The following is a 24,113-nucleotide window of genomic DNA, read 5'->3' on the forward strand; positions in this document are numbered from 1 at the left end:
TAAACTATATGCGATAGTGAGCTTTTAAGAACTCAAGAAATTATCTTTCCCTAAATGCAATACACTATTTCATCCTCTCAGTTTATAGTTCAATAGTTAAAATTCACCATTATGATAACCCTAGCCAAAACAATTTGCTGAACATTTCTTTCTCATCGAGATCAGTACAAGACTTCAACTAAATATCTCTCTTCGATAAATAACTTTCACAATCAACACTCCACTCTGCTTGAGACTATTCCCATTACCACCCAGTAGTTTCTGAAATTTGAATGAATACAACTATTACTATTATTAGATATACATCCTTTCCTTTTTATTACTACTGTTTTCTCTAAAAATACTACCCATCAACTTCATTTCCAGTCAAAATACTGTTATCACTCGACCACCTTTCCATTATTCCGATTATTTCAAATTGTACTGAAATGTTTGATGCCATTTTTGGGACTTAATCCCACATATTATTTTCTTTCATTTCTGTGAACATTATTTTTCAAAGACAGGAAGATTTATCACTATTATCTTTCATAAGTAATGGTGATAAATCCTTATCACCATTAGTCGGTTTCAATTATTCAGTTTAATATCTCAGTCCCATCACCTCTTCACAACGTGATGCATTGGTGATAGCAGATTCCCACAATACCACCCAAAAGTCACTATTTCTATCAGGGCCGAATCAAATAATAACAATTATGCATCATGTCTAGGCTTAATATTTATCTCCAGGTCCTTATTCATTGCAGTAAGATTTTATGGAATGGAATTTCTTCACTAGTTAAAGTTTGCATGGTTTGCATGGTTTCAAATTTTGCATGGTTTATAAATTATGAACCATGCAAAATTTGAATACCCAGCTTTGTTTTGCAAGATATATCATTCTAATAAAATAAATAAATAAAAATAAGAAAACCCCAGTGTTAACGGATAAGGAATTGCAATATCCATGGTGCCATCTTGCGACTAATCAGAAAAATGAACGTATTAATTGAACAATTTACCCATTAGCTTTCTAGTTATATTAAAATTAAAATGGATAAAACAACAACGCGGGATTAAGTACACCAGCAAGTTAGAGGCGGTTCAAAGTTAAATTACTATTATTATATTATTATTATTATCACTTGGTACCTTAATGGAATTCCAGAAATAGGGGGGAGTAATTCCACCTATTAATGTATTTTTATTTGTTAATTGCGTGTGTTCTCAGACCGGTTTGTCTACTCTATGGGGAAGAATCCCTGAGATCTCGGTATGAAACTGGCTAAGTTATCTTGAAATCTTGAAAACACCCTCTTGATATTTCTCACTTCATATGATGAATACAAATCTCTTCCAACCAAAGAACGCAAATCGTTCCGATTACTAAAGCGACCCAAAAATAGAACGGCGAAAATAAATGGGGACATTTCGACTGAAAGAAGTTACGACTGTTCACACACTTAATCCAATTTAAAATAATCGCTAAATCAATTCCGAGGGGGGGGGGAACTGCAGAAGTTGTACACAATTAAACTGTTTTCGGAAGAGTTTGTTTTCATGCCATCAATTGAAGTAACGGAATAGCACTGGCACTAGCTAATTTCTTTGTACAAGACCAACTCACTTAGGCATGAGATACGCGAACATGTAGATAATTACTTGAACAACAAGAACTCGTGTTTTCTTTTCTTCGTTATTTATTTATTTATTTTTAAAAAAATTTTTTTTTTTTAAAGACTGGATTATACAGGGAAGCACTTGGAATTATTATTATTATTATTTGACACCTCCAGGGAGTCCAAAGACTCATCGAGGGAGAGTGTGCCAACAGCATCGAACGATTGATCCTCCCCTTCCAACTACTAACCGCGCTCAAATGGTCTTAAAAATATCATCAGTATCAATCCTGTAAAATCCCTTTAACAATTTAAATACCTCTATCATATCTCCTCTCCTACGTCTATCAGCTAGTTTTTGGAGCCCACAGATCATCAATCTATCCTCATAGGGATCATCCCACAGACCTGCAACAATCTTTGTAACCAGCCTCTGAATCCTCTCTACCACTTCCGCATCACCAAGAAATTTATACAAAAGTTTTTTATTTGATTATTTATTTATTAAGGAAGATATACTAAGTCACAAATAAAAATATTAAGACGTTTTGGATTATGAAAATGATGTTTAATAGTTACAAATAAAATTTAATTTGTCCGCAGCATAATTATGGAGAACTAAAGTTGTAATCAAATAATTAGTACTTATTGGCATCTAATTTTTTTATGATTATGCGAATATAGAAAAAATATTTTTGGAAATAACACATTAATGTAGAATATTACATACTTTTTAAAAAAGTGTCAGTGATAATTCTTGGTTTTTGATTTTAAAAAGTACACATTTTGTTTGCTTAAAGCTAAATTGTTTTAAATTTACTTTCAGGTAAATTTAAAACAATTTTGTTTGCAGGGGATGGACGTATTATGTATAAAGGTGCGGTGGTTTTAAGATGTTTAGTTTCAAGATTTCAAGGAACTTATTTATCATTATAACAGTAATCGGATATAAACCGTTTGAGCTGTCCTGGTCTCATTTTTTAACGTAACCTAATTTTTTTTTTTTTAAATAGGAAAAGCAATAAAAACACTTCATGTTTAAAAACTGTGCTTCTCAGTTTTTAAACATGAAGTTTAAAACTGAGAAGCACAGGAAAATTGCAATACATAATTGACATGAAAAAACGTTGTATTTACATTTAAGTTGTGGAGTCCAGAGAAATCATCCTTAATCGTGAACATTAAAATAACAATTTGAGCTTCAACATCCCTGATAGTCATTCTGCTGTTGTTGAGTACTGGCGTTCACGAGAGTCTGTAAGCACGCACTCAACAAACAATGTCACGAAAGAACAACTTAAATATAAATACAACATTTTTTAATGTCAATTATGTATTGCAATTTTCCTGTGTTTCTCAGTTTTAAACTTCAGTGTTTTTATTGCTGTTTCCTATTTTTAGAAGACACCTGAAGAAGGCTGTCAAAAGCCGAAACTAGTAGTGTTTTATATCATTAAAGCCTTACAATTATTCTCGGTTTTAGTCATTAAATCTCTTTATAAAAAAAAAAAAAAAAAAAAAAAAAATATATATATATATATATATATATAAAGAAATTTAAATTTCTGCATCATCAAAAAGTCATTAAATTTCTTCAATTATGTCATATAGCTGAGTAAATCTATTGCATCAAATATCTTTACGAGGGGGGGGGGGCTGGAAAGTTCTGATAAGCACTTAAAACAAAAATGATATTAATGATACCTTCATAACTCTGCTATTGGTATGTTATATTTTTGTGGTTATATCAGTTGCCTCAATATCATTTTGTTCTAGGTGCTTATCAGGACTTTCCAGACACCACCCCTCGCGCGCGCGCGCGCGCGCGTGTGTGTGTGTGTGTGTGTGTGTGTGTGTGTGTGTGTGTGTGTGTGTGTGTGTGTGTGTGTGTGTGTGTGTGTGTGTGTGTGTGTGTTTAATGTTTGCTATATCAAAATAAAATAAACAGTACCGTATATATAATATAGCATATAAAGTAATATAAAATATGATGCAATTTTTACGCAGTGGATTATGTTACTGATGCCACGATATGCATAGTACTATGATATTCACAATAAAATCAATCTTTCGAATGAAAATTCATTACCAAACATATGATGGAGAGAAAACAAAAGTCTTTATTCAAGAAAAGAGGTATTTCTTAAAACCTAGTAAATGAAGAGGTGACCTTTAAAAGTTAGGGATACAAACTAACTAGCGGGAGAGAGAGAGAGAGAGAGAGAGAGAGAGAGAGAGAGAGAGAGAGAGAGAGAGAGAAGTTCTTCAGTTTTTCGGGGTGGTCTTGGATAACTATCTGATCTTTAAAAGGTAATGAAATTAGCATTCTAAAAATGGCTCTTGAATTTGTTGGTATCCATAGCTGGAATCACTGCATGTCAATGAAGGTGCATCGTGCTCAATACAAAGTGATTTCATTGAAAAGAAGAGTAAGTGTCATAAATATGATGTTGAATATTTATCGAAAGGTATCATAGGTGGAAGTTCAGAACACGAAATACAACTATAATGTTATGGTACAAATTTTTGTGAATTTTCGAGACCATGAAACCATCTAAATTACGAATACACTTTATTTTTATTATTATTACGTGACACCTTCAAAGAGTTGAAGGATTCGTTGCTGGAAGACACTGTACTCTCTACTCCACACAACTATCTGCATTACTCAATCTTCTATCTAATCGTAACACTATCCATCATCTCTACACTATTCCATCTATCGTCCACTAATAGCATTTATGTTTGGAAATTGTATGCGCTCTTTGGCCAATTTGCCTCGCACTTGCAAAATAAGCATAATGAACATACTACTAAATCTATGGAATTATTTTAATACTATATAATAATAATAATAACAATAAGCGGAATCAAACAACATTCAAAGTTCATACCGTTAGTGTTGTTTTCATTTTCACAACAAACCAAAATACCTACACACGAAATACGGAAAGCAAAATTGCAGCACAAGTGTATAATGGCATCAGTAAAATAAGCATGTGCGAATTAGTTGCATCATATTCATTTTGTTATTTTATACAATATACTGTTTACTGTCTTGTAATATTATATTTATGTGAACATAAAAAAAAATAAAATTACTAATTTGTTGCTTCCCCCCCTGCTAGAAGTCGGTAAGTGATCGTGTTTAAAGTATTTTATTTAATATCACTTTTGCCTAATAATATTTCAGGTGTTTATCTGCTCTGTTATTTATGATTAATGATTATTTTTTACTTCTAAACGAGATTTGTCTATAGAATACTATATTTCCTCCTCAGTTAATATTTTCATTCCATATTGTCGCACTGTATATTGCTCTTTGTGGATTGTTTTCCCATATCTAACGTTATCCAGATCATGTGAAAACAATAATGTATGCATTTTCTAATTATGTGAGATTTTTACATGTAAAAACAACAGGTGCCGTCACTCACTTTTGCTAGGAGGAACAATTAAAAATTAAAGGGATATGAAAAGAAAATTAAAAATGATTTCCTGATATTTTTACTTCATAATAATATATTGTGTATTCCAAATACATGATAATGTATTTGGAATACGAACTGAATTAAGTGTGTGTGTGTGTGTGTGTGTGTGTGTGTGTGTGTGTGTGTGTGTGTGTGTGTGTGTGTGTGTGTGTGTGCGCGCGCGGAATTCTTATGTGGCAAATATATTAACTACAGGCGTAGTGAAAATGCAATTTTCATTAAATAACTAAATCATATTTGCATGCTCAGTAAACGTTTAAAAATGACTGAATATAAACATTTTTAAAGGTACCGCATCCGTATGTCACTATTAATAAAAGTGCCAGTACGTCATACTGTTGAATGTTTATTAATTTTATACATGTATTTTTACGTAGTTTCTCCGGAAACCTTGTTTTAGAGACCAAACACGAAACCTTTTCAAGCTACTAAAGGCTTTCGGTAAGCGGGCGACGAAATTCATCTCCCACCTAAAAACAATCACAAGCTTTTATGCCCATGGCGGGATCTGGATCCGCATCTTATTGGATGGTTGAAGAGCGGATACGGTAACCACTCGGCAAACCAGAACACCGGCCATCTGTCTTATCGTAAATTAATCAGTGAGATGTATTCTTCACTCGCGTCAATGAAGACATAGTTGTACCGATGATTATTCCATTCATAAAAGTTGACAACTTCAAACGTATAACATTCAGTAATGAGTTTTAAGTGAATCAGTAAATGAGATCCCCCCCTTTCCCCCAGGACTTTTGAACTTTGACCTACACAATGTCACAGAGCTTAGAATCATAAAGAGAAAAAGTTAAGCAAGTAGTTGGAAGGGGTTAATCGTTCGATGCTGTTGGCATACTCTCCCTCGATGAGTCTTTGGGCTCCCTGGAGGTGTCACATAATAATAATAATAATAATAATAATAATAATAATAATAATAATAATAATAATAATAATAATAATAATAATGTTCTACATCAGCGGTTCTTGACGTTTTTAATACTTGTACTACAAAAACCAGAAACCATAGTTGAAAATTTTCAGTACCAATTATTAAAATATGTACAATACAAAATGAACTGTAAAATACTGTATTAACATGGAGATTTAATTTCTGGAAATGTTTGTTACAACGAATCTTATAACTAAAATTTTCCCCGAAAATGTAATCTTAGCCAGAAATTAGAGGAAGATGAATGAAAGGAAATGTTGATGTAGCATTACATTATGTGAGCAGGCGCGCAAGACACGGGTGACATCGATTGACTCAGCTCCTTACTAAATCTTCAACGCAGCACTTATTGCTTTAGTAAGTTACCGTGCTGCGTTGAAGATTTAGTAAACACCAACACTACCGTGTACAACAAGTTTCCCAGGAAGTATTAGAAAACAACGGGAGATAAAACTCGCTTGCGATTTTAAACTTCTCGAGAAATATTATATATTATAGCTATGAGCTTGGAGGTTGAATTAACAATATACTTAAAAATCAACAATTACAAAATACTCGAGGTCAAAATATTATCAGCTGTGGTTAGGAATGATAGGGATATTTAGTCCGGAACCAATAAATTCCATTCAGACCTTTAACCAATACTGTATCAACATTTTCGTAATGGTCGGAATTATGACTGAGACAACTAAGGCTATGTAGTCGGTATATTTTGGATGGCAAATGAGTATTCACCTTCAGCTTATCTGTTCTGCACAAGTTGGAATCCGAATTTGTGTTAGGAGAAATCTCACCACCACTTTATTAGATGATGGCTAACGCGCCTTCGGTTAAAACTCAGTCAGTTTCGATGGTGCCCTTTAGTTGGAAGGATCTGGGTTTGAATCCCGTCTAGACCGAACTTTTATCAAGACTTTTCAGTTAAAGGTGAGTTAGCCGGCCTCATACGGTAATGGAAGGGATATTCTTTCCTGAAACTTAGATTTTTCATTCCGTTAAACAGGGAAACCGATCATTAGAACACACGCAATTAACACACATAATACACTGGCGTCATGTCATGTCATGTTTGAATTGTTTCGGTCGTAAATCCAAATCAATCAACCAACCAACTAATCTTCGCTTATGAAGTTCTTATAAAGGTTTTTCGCTTTAGATGACATTCACACCGATCTTTCCGCACAAAAGATATATATGGCCAATCCTGAACGAAATGTTTTTTTTTTCCACGAAAGATGTAGAAGTCGGTAAAAAGTATCTCAGAATATTTATACATACTTTTATTGTAACATACTTATCATATAAACCTAAAATAATTCTCAAATCATAATTTTAACGGTATTCAGAGTGGACTAATTCGCACACGTGTGATTATGGGGGGGGGGAGTATTGCACTTTACGTATACTAATGCCCGAAGTATTCGGAATAAGCGTGATGAAGTTTTGTCATTTTCTACTTGGCCAAAAATTATAGGAATTAGTGAGACTTGGTTAACTAAGAATGATTTAGTCATAGGGATTGAATGTAAGAGATATAGTATCTTCAGAAAGGATAGAGAGGACAGAATGGGGGGGGGGGGGGTACTAATGATAGACGAAGTGTTAAAGCCCAAAATGGTAGAAGTGCCTCAAGGTCACAAGCATGTAGAGGATAGTTCATTTGAGGCTGTTTGGTGTGAGATAGAAATCAACAGCAAGAAATATGTAATTGGTTGCTGTTATAATCCAAGGGGTATAAGGGAGAATGTAGATGGTATGCATTGGCAAATTAGTAAGATGAGTGGAGGACCTGTAATTATTATGGGCGATTTTAACTATGGGGACATAGATTGGGAGAAGGAATGGTCTCAAGGAACAAAGGAATTGGAGTTTATACAATTGTTAAGAGATAACTACTTGAGACAGCATGTAATGGAAGGGACAAGAGATTTGAGTGTGTTAGACCTGGTCATAGCATAGGAGAATATATTAGTAAGTAATTTAGATACACTGTCTCCACTTGGGGAAAGTGATCATGTGGTCTTGACATGGGAGATTGTATTATGTGCTGAACATTCTGTTAAGAAGGATTATATGTGGAATTACAAGGCTGCTGATTATGACAAGCTGAGAGGTCAGCTTTCAAAAGTGCTATGGCATGAGAATTTAAAGGGGAGAAATGTTGATGGTGCATGGGAGATTATCAAGGAGTATTTAATGAAAGCTGTATCTGACTGCATTCCCAGAGTCAGGAGGAGGAATCAGGTAGGAGTAAGATGAATGAATAATATTATTAACTGAGAGTTGCAGATAAAGAGAAAGTTGTGGTATAAGTATAAAAAAAAGGTGATGAGCATTCCCCTGAGCAGTACAAGATACAGGCAAGAATAACCTGCATGATGAGCCCCCCCCCCCCCCCCCAAATCCCAAAGTTATTCCTCCTTTTATTTGCCACATTTCACTATGTGGCAAATAAAAGGAGGAATAACTTTGGAAGGGTGACTTTAAAAAGTGTTGATGGTAAGGAAATTACAGAAGCTAATCAAATAGTTGAGTTGCTTAGTAATCATTTTGCAAAAGTGTACAATCTTGGTTGTGATTATTGCAGTGCTGAATATGTCATTGATTGATGAAAGTCTAGTGATAGAAGAATTTGAGGTGCTTAGTATATTACAAAACCTTAATGCTAACATTGCCATTGGGTTAGATGGCATATCGGCCCATGTTTTAAGGGAATGCGCAAGAGAATTAGCATCTCCTGTAACTTGGCTGTTTAATTTAAGCCTCAATTCTGGTAAAGTCCCAATTGAGTTGAAAGAGGGGAAAATTATTCCACTGCATAAGGGGGGGGGGCTCCAGGACTGAGGCAGCAAATTATAGACCAATCAGTATATCGGGAGTGGTGGTTAAGGTACTGGAGAAATTGATAAAAATTAGAATTCAGGACTGGGTGGACTTATAAAGTATCATACAGCAATATGATACTTTATAAGGGGCAACATGGTTTTCTGAAGTGTGCAAATTGCTAATTTGCCTTAGCAATTTGCACACTTTCTATAATGAAGTAACAATGGCGTTGGATAACGGAAATCCTTTTTCAGTGATCCTGCTGGACTTTGCAAAGGCATTTGACAAGATTCCGCATGGAACTCTGATGCATGAATTGGAACAAATGGGTATGGATCCGAGGCTAGTGATTTGGATTAGAGGGTCGCTAATGGATAGATATCAAAGAGTGGTTTATGGTGGAGCAGAGTCCAGTAGAAGGCAGAAGAAGATGTGGAAATGGTGGAGAGGATTCAGAGGCTGGTTACGAAAATTGTTGCAGGCCGGTGGGATGTCTCCTACGAGGATAGATTGGATTTTTGTGGGCTTCAAAAATTAGTTGATAGACATAGGAGAGGAGATATGATAGACGCATATAAAAAAAAAGTCCTTGGTCCTCTATTATTTAATTTGTACATCAATGATATTGGGAATAATTTGAAAGGAGATATCTACTTGTTTGCTGATGATGCAAAACTGGGAAGTGCGATAGTCAATTCAGATGATGTGGATATCTTGCAGGATGACATAAATAGGCTGTCGGTTTGAGGGAAACTAAATGGCTGCCAGTTTAATGTGGCCAAGTGTAAGGTGGTGCACTTCGGAAGGATGAGATCACATCCTGCTTATTATATTAATGGAACTGAACTGCAAGAAGTTGATAAGGCTAGGGACTTGGGAGTTATTGTGGATGGAGAACTTAAGTTTTGAGGGCATATTGCAAAGGTTGCCAAAACTACACATCAGATTACATGGTTATTGAAGAACACACTGACAAGCAGGGATAAGGAAGTGATTGTCCCACTTTATAAAGTTTTAACTAAGACCTCATTTGGACTATTATGCACAGATCTGGTCACCTGGATTTCTTGGTGATGTGGAAATGGTGGAGAGGATTCAGAGGCTGGTTACGAAAATTGTTGCAGGCCGGTGGGATGTCTCCTACGAGGATAGATTGGATTTTTGTGGGCTTCAAAAATTAGTTGATAGACATAGGAGAGGAGATATGATAGACGCATATAAATTATTAAAAGGGTTTTATTGGATTAATACTGATAACTTTTTTAAGACCAGTGCAGGAAGAGAGAGAGAGAGAGAGAGAACGAGGGGTCATCCCTGGAGATTGTGTAAGAGTGTGGTTAACAAGGGTGTTAGGACTAGATTTTTTGCTTGGAGTTGCAAATGGGTGGAATGCGTTGCCAGAGGTGGTTGTGAATTAGGCTGACCATATGTACCGTTTTGAACGGGGAATACCGTTTTTTTCATATTTCCCGTCCGTCCCGTCGTTTTAATAAAAATGTCAAATTTGTCCCGTTTTTAACAAAAACTGTAAATATACTTTAATATTGGTAATCATAAAATATTATTCATAACCTATAATCGTATATCAATATCATGGATACCAGTAATTTGTATAACCATTGGAGTCGCATTGTTCAATACTAAATATCGATATCTGCAGTAATTTATTCAGAGAAAATAAAAGATACGTGTTGGCAACACTTGCGTGTCTCAGACGCGGCGTCTGTTCTGCTGTAGCGTTAGTTTTTGTTTTGCCTGTATGCTAGCCGATGGCTTTATTATTCAATGCCAGTGGTTTATATTTTTTAAAGTTTTAAGTTTAATTTTTTAAAGCTTTAAGTCTATCCTTGCATTGTCAAAGAGGCGAAACTGCAGTTTTAATGACGATCTCCAGAAAGAATTCAAATTAGTGATGGAACAAAAGTGGTAAATGCCAACATTGTAAAATTCATTTCCCCGTTGCTCATGGAGGCAGAAGCGACATCAACCAACATCTCCGTAGCCAGAAACATAAGGAAGCTGAAAAGACTCCGGCCCCAGTTGAAAACATCAGCTCGTTTATGGTGAGACGTGATGGTGATAGTGAAAGCGATAAAATTGCAGCAAGTGAAGCTCTTGTTGCTTATCATATTGTGCGTCACGGCCAAAGTTTTCGCGCAAATGACTGCTTGTCGACATTGAACCAAAATTTTCTTCAGCACGTCCCAGATCTCAAGCAATAATTACCAACGTTTTATCACCATACATATTGGGCGAAGTAATAGAGGATTTGAATGACACAAAAAGCATTACAGTCAGTTTAGATGCATCAAATAAAAAGGGCATCAAACTTTTTCCAATCGTTGGGCGGTACTTTGTTGCCAAACTGTGGTGTTCAAGACAAAATTAGAGACTTCCTATTTCCTTACCTGGTGAAACATCCGACCTACAGTGTGTTATGTTGAAGGAAGTAAGTGACAGATTTGCCTTACAAAACAAAATTGTTGCTTTCTATGCAGATAACACAAACACCAATTTTGTTGGCTGCAAAAGACTTGGCAAGAATAATGTGTGGCAAAAACTTTAAACTGAAGAAGCAGATCATCGGTAAGCTCAATATGTTTATGTAATAAAACTTTTTTATCGTCTTACTTTTTCATAAATACCGAATATTACATAACTCTCGTCCCGTTTTTGCCACCCCAATGTCCCTTTTTTGTCTCAAGGAAATATGGTCAGCCTATTGTGAATGCTTCATCTGTGAATGAGTTTTAGGGGAAGTATGACAGGTATTGTGTGAATAAGGGTAATTATGTCAGTGTTGGGCCTCCCGCGATGATTCTTTTGACTCCAGGGAGGCACCTTATATAATAATAATAATAATAATAATAATAATAATAATAATAATAATAATAATGGCCCATTGTTATTATTATTATATGCAATGACCAGTGCAACCCGTTTTTGGATTACATTCACATTTGATTCCTTCTGTGATTTCATTCAAAGCAGCGAATTCATCTTAAAGAAACATGAATCAGAAAATTTTAATATTAAGCAGAGATCATCTTGCTAAGTTAGACATTTATTTTTTTAGAAGGGGATCCTGGATTTTCGTAATTGTTAACTTAATTAGGAATGGCATGATGCTTTCGAGCTGAAACTGCATTAATTATATCTAAGTAAATGATATACGTATATCAAAATTTGATTCTAATTTTCATATGTATATATTTTATCTATTCAGATGAGGTTTAGCTTTGAATAAATTTAATTTAGTTTATTATTTACACAAGAACGAAAGCGAACTTTTCACTCATTAACACAGACGTTTTTCACTCATTTCGCTCTAGAGAGAGAGAGAGAGCACCAGTTATTATCGCTCCGGAGTGAGTGTTGGCGACTAACGAACTGTATGTCGCACGGCCTTTTGTTCATCATATTAACTGCTTCTAATTGAAAGACCATATTATTTTTCGTCTTTCGATTTCTGGCTTTGGAACTCTAGGATTCTTCTTTCAAGAAAACCTTTGCGTCTTTTGTACAAGTTATGACCAAAATAAGAGTTTTATTTTTATTTATATATATTATTTTTAATGAATTGATCTATTTCTTTTATTTTGTTTTCAGTAGCGGGCAATCATGCTTCACAATGTGTACGAATGCTATTGCATCAATGTTTTCTCTAGTTAAAATGGTATCGCCAAAAAGAACTGAATATTATTCATCATCATCATCATCATACGTATCAAGGATTTAGACCTAGCATGGCCTGTTCCGGCCTTAGAATTCATCGTTGAATCGTTTAAGAGGAAGTTCTGGTTTTCTTTTTCCTAATGGCTTGTATTTTAAGGCTTGTTTTGGTAATCTTTCTGTTTTCATTCTTTAAACGTGTTCCATCCATTTATGTTTATATTTTTAATTTTTTCTATTACTGGTTCTTGGTTTAATTCTTTCATAATATCTTCGTTTCTTTTGTGATCAAATAGGGTATACTTTGCAGTTTTTCTCATAAACTTCATTTCTGCTGTTGTTAATCTTTGTTTGTCTTTTTTGTTTTATTGTTCAGATTTCGCTTCCATACATTAAGACCGGTAAGGCTAATGTATTGTATACTTTTAGCCTGGTTTGTTTTTGAACTAGGTTTGGTTTAAATATAGAGTTAATTACACCTGTTATTTTTAAATATTTTGCAATTTTTACGTTTATATCTTTTTCATTTTCACATGTGATCATACATCCTAGGTAGTTAAATGAATTCACCTGTTCTAAGATCTTGTTATCTATTACTATTTTAGTTCTTGCTGGATCTTGTCCTTTAAAGGCCATAGTTTTTGATTTTTCTGTTGATATTATCATACCATAATCTTTGGATATTTCATTTAGATTTAAAATAGCTTTCTGTAAGTTATCTTCAGAATTTGTAATTATTATTTGGTCGTCTGCAAAGAGGAGAGTGTTTAAGTTAACTGTAGGTGAAAGTTTAATTCCTTGGAGTAAATTTTTACTCCATTTTATTATTATTTCATTTAAGTAGATATTAAAAAGAGTTGCTGAGAGGGGACATCCCTGTCGGACCCCTTGGTTTATCTCTCTTGTATATGATAGCTCGTGATTTAATCTTATTTGTATTTGATTATTTTCATATATACTTGTGATAGCTTTTAGGATATTATTTGGTATTTGTCTTTCTTTTAATATGTTAAATAATATGTTTCTTTTAACTTTGTCAAATGCTTTTTCAAAGTCAATAAATGCAATATGTGTTTCCAAATTATATTCTCTTATTTTCTCTACTATTAATTTTAGGCAAAATGCCGGGTCTATACGTGATCGTCCTTTTCTAAATCCATTCTGAACCTCTAGAATAAAGTTTTCGGAATATTTCATTAGTTTGTTATTTAAGATTCTGCTATATATTTTGTAACAGGAATTTAGTATACTGATACCTCTATAGTTTTTAGGGACATCTCTATTGCCTTTCTTAAAGATAGGAATCACAATTGCTTTTTTCCATTCTATTGGGGGGATACCAGTTGAGTAAATTTTATTTAAAAATAATAAGAGTCTTTTTTTTGAATCTTGTTCCTGCGTATTTATATAGTTCTGAACCTAGCTTATCTTCTCCAGGTGATTTTCCGTTTCTTGTTTCTTTCAGGCTGATTTCTAATTCTTCTTCAGTTATTTCCTTTTCATTTTCGTTAATTGTTTGCCAGTTGTCTTTTTTAAAATATTTGTCTGTCCACAGTTCTGTGTAGTAATTTAGAAATTCTTCTAATTTCAATTCAGTGTTTAATTTTATATTTTCTTTGGTATCTGCATTTAAGTGTTTCAAAATCTTATATACATTGGGTCTTATTTTATATAAATCATGTTCTAAATTAGAAACAAACTTATTCCATGATTCTCTGTCTTTTTCTAACTTCTCTTTTAGCTATGGCTCTTATTCTTTTATATTCTATTTCATCTTCTAATCCTTTACTGCTTAACCATTTGTGATAGGCTTCTTTTTTCTTTTTAATTATTTCTTTGATTGTATCATCCCAGATCTTCAGTTTTTTTCTTTTATTGTTTTATTGTTTAGCGGTTAAAAGGTAGCGGGCAATCATGCTTCACAATGTGTACGAATGCTATTGCATCAATGTTTCCTCTAGTTAAAATGGTATCGCCAAAAGAACTGAATATTATTCAGTGTAACAAAAATAAAGCTAGCCATACAATATAATTCATTTACAACTGATTACAATTCTTATAGATATATATCCGAACTCAGCGATGTGCAGTCGTGGCCGAGTGGTTAAGGCGATGGACTTGAAATCCATTGGGATCTTCCCGCGCAGGTTCGAATCCTGCCGACTGCGTAATTTTTTTATTTTGGTAATACCATCAATATATTTATTTATTATTATTTTTTCACTTAAACTTAAAAGGGCAAAAATGCCATCATAGAATAATATAACTTTATTATAAAATGCTAAATAAAGCCAATAGTTCAGTGAATATTTGATAACTAAAGTCTGATACAACTAAAAACTTTACTGCTTACTAAAATAATTACTGTAGCTTTTATAAAACACATTTTCTACTTATTTCACTACATTGTAATCTTGCTTGGTTATTTTATAGGTAAAGCAGTGCAGTATTTTTCATTTTTGGGACCTGACATTCATGATCCAATATTATTTGGAACCTCTATGACACTGAAAAAAGAGTAGAATATTTCGTTATGATAATAATTAAATTGAAGGCATATTTTGACTTTATGGGAGAATTCATTTAGAGTATCGAACGTTACAGGTCTATATGCTAAAAATACAAGTAAAGGCGACTCAGTTTTTAAGCGGAAAGTGATTTTAGTTTGAATTTCATTTTCTGTTGGCGTGAAAGACAATTTGTTGATATGTAAACGAACAATTGTTTCTGTAACTAGTGCTGCCATCTATGAATCACACATGAAATCATCTAGCGCATTATTAAACAAAAGCAAATACAATACACACACAATTTCTCAATAAGCGTAACCACCAGCCCTTGTAAGGAATCAAATGCGTTGGCGCTAAATAGCGCTGTCTTGATGGTAGTAGTAATGTTATGTAACTGAAGGATTAAGAAGGGAGACGGTGAGTTGTAGTGGAGTAGTATGCCATTCCAGGATGATTCCTGGGACTCTTTGGAAGTATCACGTAATAATAATAATTAAATAAAATAAAAATATATTTTTAATATATTTTCATTTCCCTAAGAGAGTAGGCAGAATTGTTATTGTTTAAATATTTTGAAAATTACTAGGTATTCTTTCTGCTCTTTACATCGTTGCAGCAGTCCAGTTCATTTCTGAAAAGTGCTAGACGAAAGGCCATATTTTTAATTGCAACAACTAGTATTTATTTGTACATATCTTTAATTGCAACAATTAGTATGTATTTGTACATACTCATGTGCTTTGTTCTGTGGTTGGTTTTTCAGGGATAATGAGCCCATGTTTTGAGCCTTAAAAAAAAAAAAAAGCTTCGAAAAAAAGTTCTACTCAGTGACCAGAACTGGAAGCTATGCTTTCTTTTGCAAAAATGACTTTTGCAATAATTTCAACTTTCATTCCTTATATTCTTTCGGTAGAAACCAGGAATTTTAATTGCGCAATTCAGCAAAATCGAACTGCAGAATAAACATTACTACATGCAAATAGGAATAATATCGCCTCCTATTAATACGGCTTGAGAATGGATTTAAAAAAAAAAGTGAAAGGCTACATCAATTCCTTTAGAGATTCTGCCTTTCCCTAGGAAGAAAAAGGTGTTGAACGATTTTTATTTTTTTAATCATGTTTAATTCCCCCCCCCTGCTGATTTACCTGAACAATATCTTTTTGAAAGATGAGCAGAGAAATTTGATACTATCTTGAACATTGTGAGTGAGCAAGCTTGTTCCACTTCTCAGTTTGGTATATCTTGCTAAACTGCCCGAGGTCAAATTGGCTACATATAAATTAAATCCTTATAAAATCACCAGGCTGGAATGAAATTACTATAGAAGTGCCAAAAGTAGGAGAGCAGAGTTTAGGGACTTAGTTCACTAAGATCTTGAACAATTTCTACCAAAGTGTAATAATTCCTAAGTTACCAAGTACAAGAAGTATACTATTGTTCATTTTTAAGAAAGAAGATTCCATTATGTGTGAGAATTGTATCGAATATTGAATTTAGCCTTCACCATTAGACTCAGCAGCATTAAAAATTCCGTTGACAGCCAGTCGGTCAGTTTAGAGATGTGCTAGGTAGATTCAGAAGAGTGGAGGTATCTAAATAAAACAGTTTCATCGAAGTAGATTCTTCGATGTTTTGTATTTGATAAACCTGTGGTTACTTATGTTGTTACCTTGAAAATGCCTTCGATTCAGTTGGCAAAATTCATGGATGAATTTTTTTATTTTGTCCCAACCACGAAAGGTTTATTTGTAAACCTACAGTACATTGGTACCGTTTGTGGGCTAAGGATTTGTATTCATTTTATATATTTTTTTAAGTCGAAAACTCTGCTCTAGAGACAAAACATGGAACTTTTTCACGTCACTTCAGTTCCAAATAAGCGAGACGGTGGTCTCACACACCAGGCAAATGAAATTTATCTTCCAACTAAAGACAATCACAAACACCCATTCCCACATCGGGATTCGAACTCGTAGGGCGTTGGTTTGGAAGCAGATACTTTTATCACTCAGCCAACCAACAAGAGATTACAAGAGGTTACCGAATACTTGACAGTCGTTAGCATTATGACTGTATTATATGATTAAAGTGAATCTTATTCAAATAAGAACAGAAGTAAGATAAACACGTATCTTCTGCCACCTATTCAGTCTTATAATGGATTTTGTGTATTAACAGGCTATACAAGTGGGTCCACAAAGCTTAGAATATTTGATATTGATTATGGTGTTGATGTGGTCATATTCAGAAAAAATTCTGGGAAGTGTACTTTTCTATTCCTGCATTTCGTGATTATGCAAATCATGATTAGCTAGGTTTTATTATTATTATACAGGTATGGTGACACTTGTGAGCTGCTTCTCTTCACCGGATGCCATGTATAATTAGTGATAGTCTTGGGCCAGCTATCTATGATTGGCTACCGGTAGAGAAGGAACCAGGAATTTTAATTACCCTGTTCAACAAAATCGAGCTGCAGAACACATGTTACTACATGCAAAGAGGAATAATATCGCCTCTTATTAGCATGTCATGAGAATGGATTCAAATGCAGTCATTTGAATGCAGTCAAATGGATCCAAAAGTTAGATATGGCTAAACGGCCTCGCCTTCTCCTTATAGGGGAATAAAAAGTGTTAATGGATTTATTATTTATTTATACAGGTATCTCCATGGAGTGAGAAGACTCATCGTGGGAGATCTATTATTCGCGCAGTGCCTATCATACCTCTCCTTAAACTTATTCACTAATTCAGCACCCACAGCTATCTCTGGCAATGCATTCACCTCCCTCCAAGCAAAAAATCTAGTATTAACTAACCACACTTTTACAAAACTACCACTGGTGGCCTCTTGTTCTCTTCCTTCTTGCCATGTACTTACTGAAAAAAGTCTTCAGTGTCAATGAAATCAGCTAATTTTTGAAGCTCACAGACCGTCAATCTGTTCTCATAGCCCATAGGGGAGCATTCCACAGATCTGCCACGATCTTTATTACTCGCCTGTGGGTCTTCTCCACCACTTCTTCATCTCTACGAAATCTGAGAGTCCAGATCTGTGCGTTGTAGTCCAGATGTGGGCCTTATTAAAGCCATATATATAGGGGAACAATAACCTCGGAATCCCTACTTGTTAGTGTGATCTTCAACAACCAATTATCAATCAATAAAACTAAAATCATGAAACCAGCTATAAAAATAGTTTCTGTCTTGTTTGAAGGATCTTTCGAATAGATCAATTTCTCATTTAAGTAGTTCTGTTGGTATCTTTGTAAGTAATAACGGCGAGTTATGAATGTTTTAAGGCCTTATTATGACAGGAAGAAAACTAAGAACGAAACTTAAAATTTACAATAAATAGTTTTGATTCGTGTCTGATGCGAGTCATTGGACTGAGATTTGGATTTTATAAGAGTGATTATAGATGACCTGATGATTTGATCAATGGTGCTTAATGAGTATATTTGGAATGTGACAGTTTGATTTGTGAATAATGGTAAGATTCGTCGGAGGGGTTTGCTATAACCTTTTAGCACTTTCCTGTGTAGGAAAGGCTACAATGGTTTAAGAGTTTTGCCGGTATACAGAACAGTCGCTTAGTAAATCAGATCGTTAAGTGATCCAGAAGTTGTTCGGAAAAGAGGAATATCGCCCTGAATAAGATGGGTTGATATTACCAAACGACACCAGAAGAAATGGATTATAGTGGCGTGATGCAATAGCACAGCGAGGGTCGTATTTATGCACATGGGTACGAGCCTCTAGCTAGACCTCCGAAAACTAGGGCCAATTTAAGGACCCAAACAATGAGGGAGGGACCACGGAGCACTCTAGTGTCTCGGGGCCTGCCCGCTTCGAGAAAAGTGTAAGCACGGCCCTGAGCACTGCAGATTCCCAGAAAAGACGTATTTGACGTAGAGAATTTGTTCGATTTACTCAGACGTGTCGGTTTGGTTGGCCGAGTGGTTAGCGCATCCGCTCTCCAGCCAAAAGACTGCTGGTTCGAATCCCGCCGTGGGCATGGATGTTTGTGATTGTCTCTGAAAATACTAGTGGTGGTGCGCGGAAGATGGCATTGGTGTAGTTGATGATGGTAGTTGCGGTTCGTTGTAGTTGGTGGATGGTGAGTGGTGGAGACAGAAAGTTGTTGAGTAGGTGGCCTCCCTCGATAAATCTTTGGAGGTGTCACATAATAATAAGGAGGAAATTGTATGCTGTAGATATACATACATACCCTGTATTTCTGGCATAGTTCTATTTTGTTTCCTACTAACACTGAAAACTTCTGCTGGCAAGAGATTGTTTATTTTAAATGTTTTTCTGCCAGTTATTCCTTAGGTATCGATTGTAAATTTTTCATTCCACCCGAAAATTGCAAAATTGCATTCCAGGTAATATCTTACCTTTTATTTGTTACAGCGCAACTAATGAAAAATCCGGCTAATCCTTATTTTTTGAATTAATCAAATTCGGAAATCGGACTCTTTTCTTTTTAACGATCGTTTCTGTAACATGGCAGTCTACGAAAGACCGTTAATCTTTTTCTAATAGTATTTATTAGAGGTTATTTTTCTCATGAGAATGTTGTTTTACAAAAGACACAATAATGTCATCTTTGTAATATTGAAATCAGATATATATAGAGTTCTGAAAGAAGTGATGACGTGTTGCAGTCGTGGCCGAGTGGTTAAGGCGACGGACTAGAAATCCGTTGGGGTTTCCCCGCACAGGTTCGAATCCTGTCGACTGCGGAATTTTTTTTCCTTCTGTTATTTTTGCGCTTCTTTACTTTTATAAAACCTTATGTTAATTAAACTTTAAAGTATTTGTAATTTGCGCAGTTAGCGTCCTTAAGTAATTTTTCTTTGATTAAATTTAATTGATTCGAAGTAATGTGTGATTTTTTTTTGTCATTTTCACTGCCTAGAAGAAAATTTCATTATCTATTGCAGTTTTTAGACCGATTAGTCGGTAAATCGTAGGTCACGTAGTCTTCCAATTTTCGTGACGTGTGCTGAATACGAGTGAAGCTTACAAGACCATCGTAAATTAAGATTTTAGATTAAATCTTAATTTCTTGTATTTCAAGAAGGTATAAAAGATTGTAATACACTAACAAATAGAAATAGCAGATACACAAGCGTCATATCACAACCACAGAATAAAAGTTATTAGCCTATCTAATAACTAATAAAAGAAACTATCTGTAATTGGACTATATTTTGCCATTAACGTCAGCGTTACCCCCACTTCTGACAGTATATTGAAAATGGAATATATCAAATATAAATATTAATTAATAAATTTTAATTTTTTTAGATCATTCCATGTAGATTATGTAGATATGTATCAAGAGGTTGCAAAAATTATACATGTTGATAAGTAGAACTTACAACAGTAAGAAATATGAACTACTGGTTAGGCTCATGGATTATCTAAGGAAAAAAAACTCCAAAATCCTTATGTACATGACTTTCAGGGTGATTTATAATGGAGCGTATATCTATATCTAATTATTTATTTATTATTATTATTTTTTTTTGTTTGTTTGAGGGAGCGGTGTGCTGATTTTTTTTTTTTTTTTTAGGATGCCAAGACCATATAATTATTTTTCATTGGTTACTTGGACTCAATGGTGGTAACAATTTATAATAATAACAGCATTATTTCTTTCATTTTTTAAAGATTCAGGAAGGTTTTAAGTATTAATAAAGTTACCAGATTAACTGCAGAAATTGAGATGATCTAAAAATCATAATTACATAGCACTTCAAATAGAATGTGTAATTAAAAATGGAATTAAGTTTAAATACAAATTTCTGATGAAAAATTTTTCTTTTTTCAAATGTGTATTCTCTCTATTTTGATATTGAAATACAAGAAAAAAAGCTTTTGTCCAAAACATTATATGTAGTCTTACATTAGAAATAAAGTGAGCTCATGCATCTAACAGACAATTATATTATGTAGTGGATGGTAAATGCAGTAAAGATGTGGATTGTGCAGTGTTATGGCAGATCCATCATAACATTGAAAAAATCATGTTGAGAATGTGATGAAAATATAAGCATATTTCTCAGCTGTGAGAATGAAGAATGTTAGTGTAGCTATTAATTTGCAGAGAACAGAAGGGAAGTGTTTATTGTTTTGGTGAGAAAAGGTGAAATATATACAATGAGAGAAGACACAAAAGAGTTCCCAGAGGAAGCAAAAAGGAAGAGAGGAAATAAAGATCGTAAGTTTGTTACATATTGTGATAGAACTGAATTGAGAAGAATATTGCTAATGAGACATTGAGAAGATTGGACAGGAAAAATGACACTTTCTAGATGTATAGAATGAATTTGATGGATAAAAGGATTTGTACATGCCTGATGGATGGTGTTTGAATGGTTTGGGGGGAGGTTAGATATTAGAAGAAAGTGTAGAGGTTGGAAGTGCAAAATCAGGGAATCTAGAGGTATTGCAGGGGGGGGGTGTAGTCAACAAATAGTTGACTACATCCCCCACTTGGGACAAATGAGTGTGAGTGCAGAAATGATCATGAACAGCTGGTTTCCCAGGGTTTAAATCTGAAATACATATACTTGAATTCCAAAAGTATCTAAAATAAAAAGGGAAGAGTTGTTAGCATTAGTCAGTTCAATGGCCAAAAATTATCAACATAAGCAAGACCTGGGGGATCCATGGATTTAAATCTGAAATACATATACATGAATTCCAAAAGTATCCAAAATAAAAGGGGAAGAGTTGTTGGCATTGGTCAGCTTGATGGCCAAAAATTACCATCATTGACAGAAGCTAGATATAGTTACAGGGATTGAATGTAAAGAGTCTTGTATTTGCAAAGAGGATAAAGGCAGAGTGGAAAAAAAGGTAAAATACTTCAACCAACAAAAATAGAACTTAAATAGGATTTTAGGCTCATTTGAGCCTATCTGGAATGAGATAGAGACTAACAGGAGAAAATATACTGTTGGTTGCTGCCATAGACCTGGGAATACACAGAAAGATGTGGAAGCCATGCATTGCAAGATTAGCACAATGAATACAAGCAATTATTATGAGGGTTGTCAATTACTGGGACATAGATTGGAGGGAAGAAAGGTCACAAAGCAAGATGGAAATGGAATTTATACAGTTACTAAGGTATAATTCCCAAAAGCAGCCTCTCTTCATCACAAAAATCTCCTGTGATGAAGGAGATTTGAGAGTTCTGTATGTGGTAATAGCAATGCCGGCTTGAAGCGTGGTGCCCGTAGGCCAGTTTTATCAATGCATTGTAAGACAAGACAGGCATCATAAAATTCTTTATTGTTAAATGCAGTTTATAATTATTGCCAAAAAAGTGTGTAAAAGCCATTGCGCCCTTAGGCTTGTGCCTCTTGTGCCTAAGCCTAGAGCCGGCCCTGGGTAATACCATCAGACGGTAGCCACTCTGCTTATGATCAGGGAAGCAACTATGCAGTCTTCTCCTGGGAGAGGTTGCTAAACTTGGAATTCTCAGTCAAGAAAGAGTTATGTGGAACTACAAATTTTGGAAGGCAGCTAGGAGTAGTGGCATGGCATAGAAAGCTAAAGGAAAGAATGTCAATAGTGAATGGGAAGTGGTCAGGGATTGTTGAAGGAAGTAATATCAGACTGCATACCAGAACTAGGAGGATAAACCAAGTAAGGATTAAATGGATGAGTAATAGTATTAGTATAAAGCAGGTGCTGTAAAAAAAAGAAAACATTGTGGAGAGGATGTAAAGAAAAGGTGATTAACATACTCATGAGAAATACAAAGCACAGGCAAGAAGTATGACTAGTATGGTATGGAAGGATTTCCTTACCATGCTAGTCACTTTTCTTGCTTGTTCATGCTAATCACCTTTTTAAATCAGATTATGAGAGAAAATGAGCTAAGCTGACCAAAAGAAACCCTAAAGTTTTTTTTTTTTTTTGGTAGTGAGTAAGAGGAAGAATGATAAGTAGAGGATAATTTTAATCATTGCTGAAAGTGACAGAAGCAAAAGAAATAGTTCAGTTACTAAGTGATCACTTTGCAAAGGTGTATCATCCATGTGTAGATTTTGCAATTGCTGATGTGACAGAGACTGATGTGAGAATTTAGATAGATGAACTGGATATGCTGAGAATATTGAAACATGTCAATTTCAGTATAGCATTGGGATTAGATGGTATGTTGGCTCACTTTCTATGAGAACGTGGGGAACTGGCAGTACCTCTGATGAAGTTGTTTAAGTCTCAGCTCTGCAAGGTTTCAAGGGAGTATGTAAGATACTTCCATTACATAAAGTGGCTCCAAGCAGCGGTCTATTTAGGTATTTGCCACTCCTAGGCTAGCAGAAAGTGCCGCCCCTCATGACAAAGTGGAAATTATTTCTGTCCATCCCTCAAGAAGACTCCGACAGGCATCGTCACAAGCTGACCAACGAGTGGGCAAAGGACGTTTGATTACTTTTACAAAACTTTCCAGGTGTTTTCTTAGAACACTCCACTGATGTGTTGAAGATGTGAAAAATATGTACAGTTTCTGAAGGACATCAAAAAATGCAGAAGAGTATGGACAGGATTTGGCAGCGCAAGTACCAATTTGAGACAGAGAATATCCAGCGCATGGTATGAATTCTGCCAATGGATTTATTTCAAGAATTCTTGCTTGCAGTCCTGTGTACTTGCCTGACATGTATTATCATGTCAGGCAAGTACACAGGATTGCAGTACACAGTAATTGCATAGGGTAGGCATTAACACATGCCTGCCCTCTGCAATTTGCTACATCAATTTCAAGATCGTTTAGTGAAGTCAATACCGCCTCTTGTAACTCTTCAGATTTGTGACTTACTTTAGGAATGAAACACAAGAAACACTTCACAGAAGTTCCATATTCTTTCACATATCGTACAATGAAGGACAGCTGATCAAGAGATAAGTCTAGTGTTGAGTCAACACTTATGGAATAGTACTGCGCTATTTTAAGTTCTTCCACAATAAATTTGATTACTTTCTCGCCCGTTATTTTAATAAATTCCTCAAGAAAAGGATCAAATTCACTAATC

At 34.7% G+C, this 24,113-nt stretch overlaps 2 non-coding genes across 2 annotated transcripts; both read left to right on the top strand.

Annotated features, from left to right (window-relative positions):
* The first annotated feature begins 14,622 nt into the window (after positions 1 to 14,622).
* On the top strand, positions 14,623 to 14,704 carry TRNAS-UGA (transfer RNA serine (anticodon UGA)). Its single transcript has one exon. It is a non-coding gene; the product is annotated as a tRNA-Ser (tRNA).
* A 5,013-nt stretch (positions 14,705 to 19,717) lies between these two features.
* On the top strand, positions 19,718 to 19,799 carry TRNAS-AGA (transfer RNA serine (anticodon AGA)). Its single transcript has one exon. It is a non-coding gene; the product is annotated as a tRNA-Ser (tRNA).
* The last annotated feature ends 4,314 nt before the right edge of the window (positions 19,800 to 24,113 follow it).

The sequence above is a fragment of the Typopeltis vanoorti genome, chromosome 2 (assembly GCF_054136105.1).
Source record: "Typopeltis vanoorti isolate ZY-2024b chromosome 2, IOZ_Tvanoo_1.0, whole genome shotgun sequence".
NCBI lineage: Eukaryota > Metazoa > Arthropoda > Arachnida > Uropygi > Thelyphonidae > Typopeltis > Typopeltis vanoorti.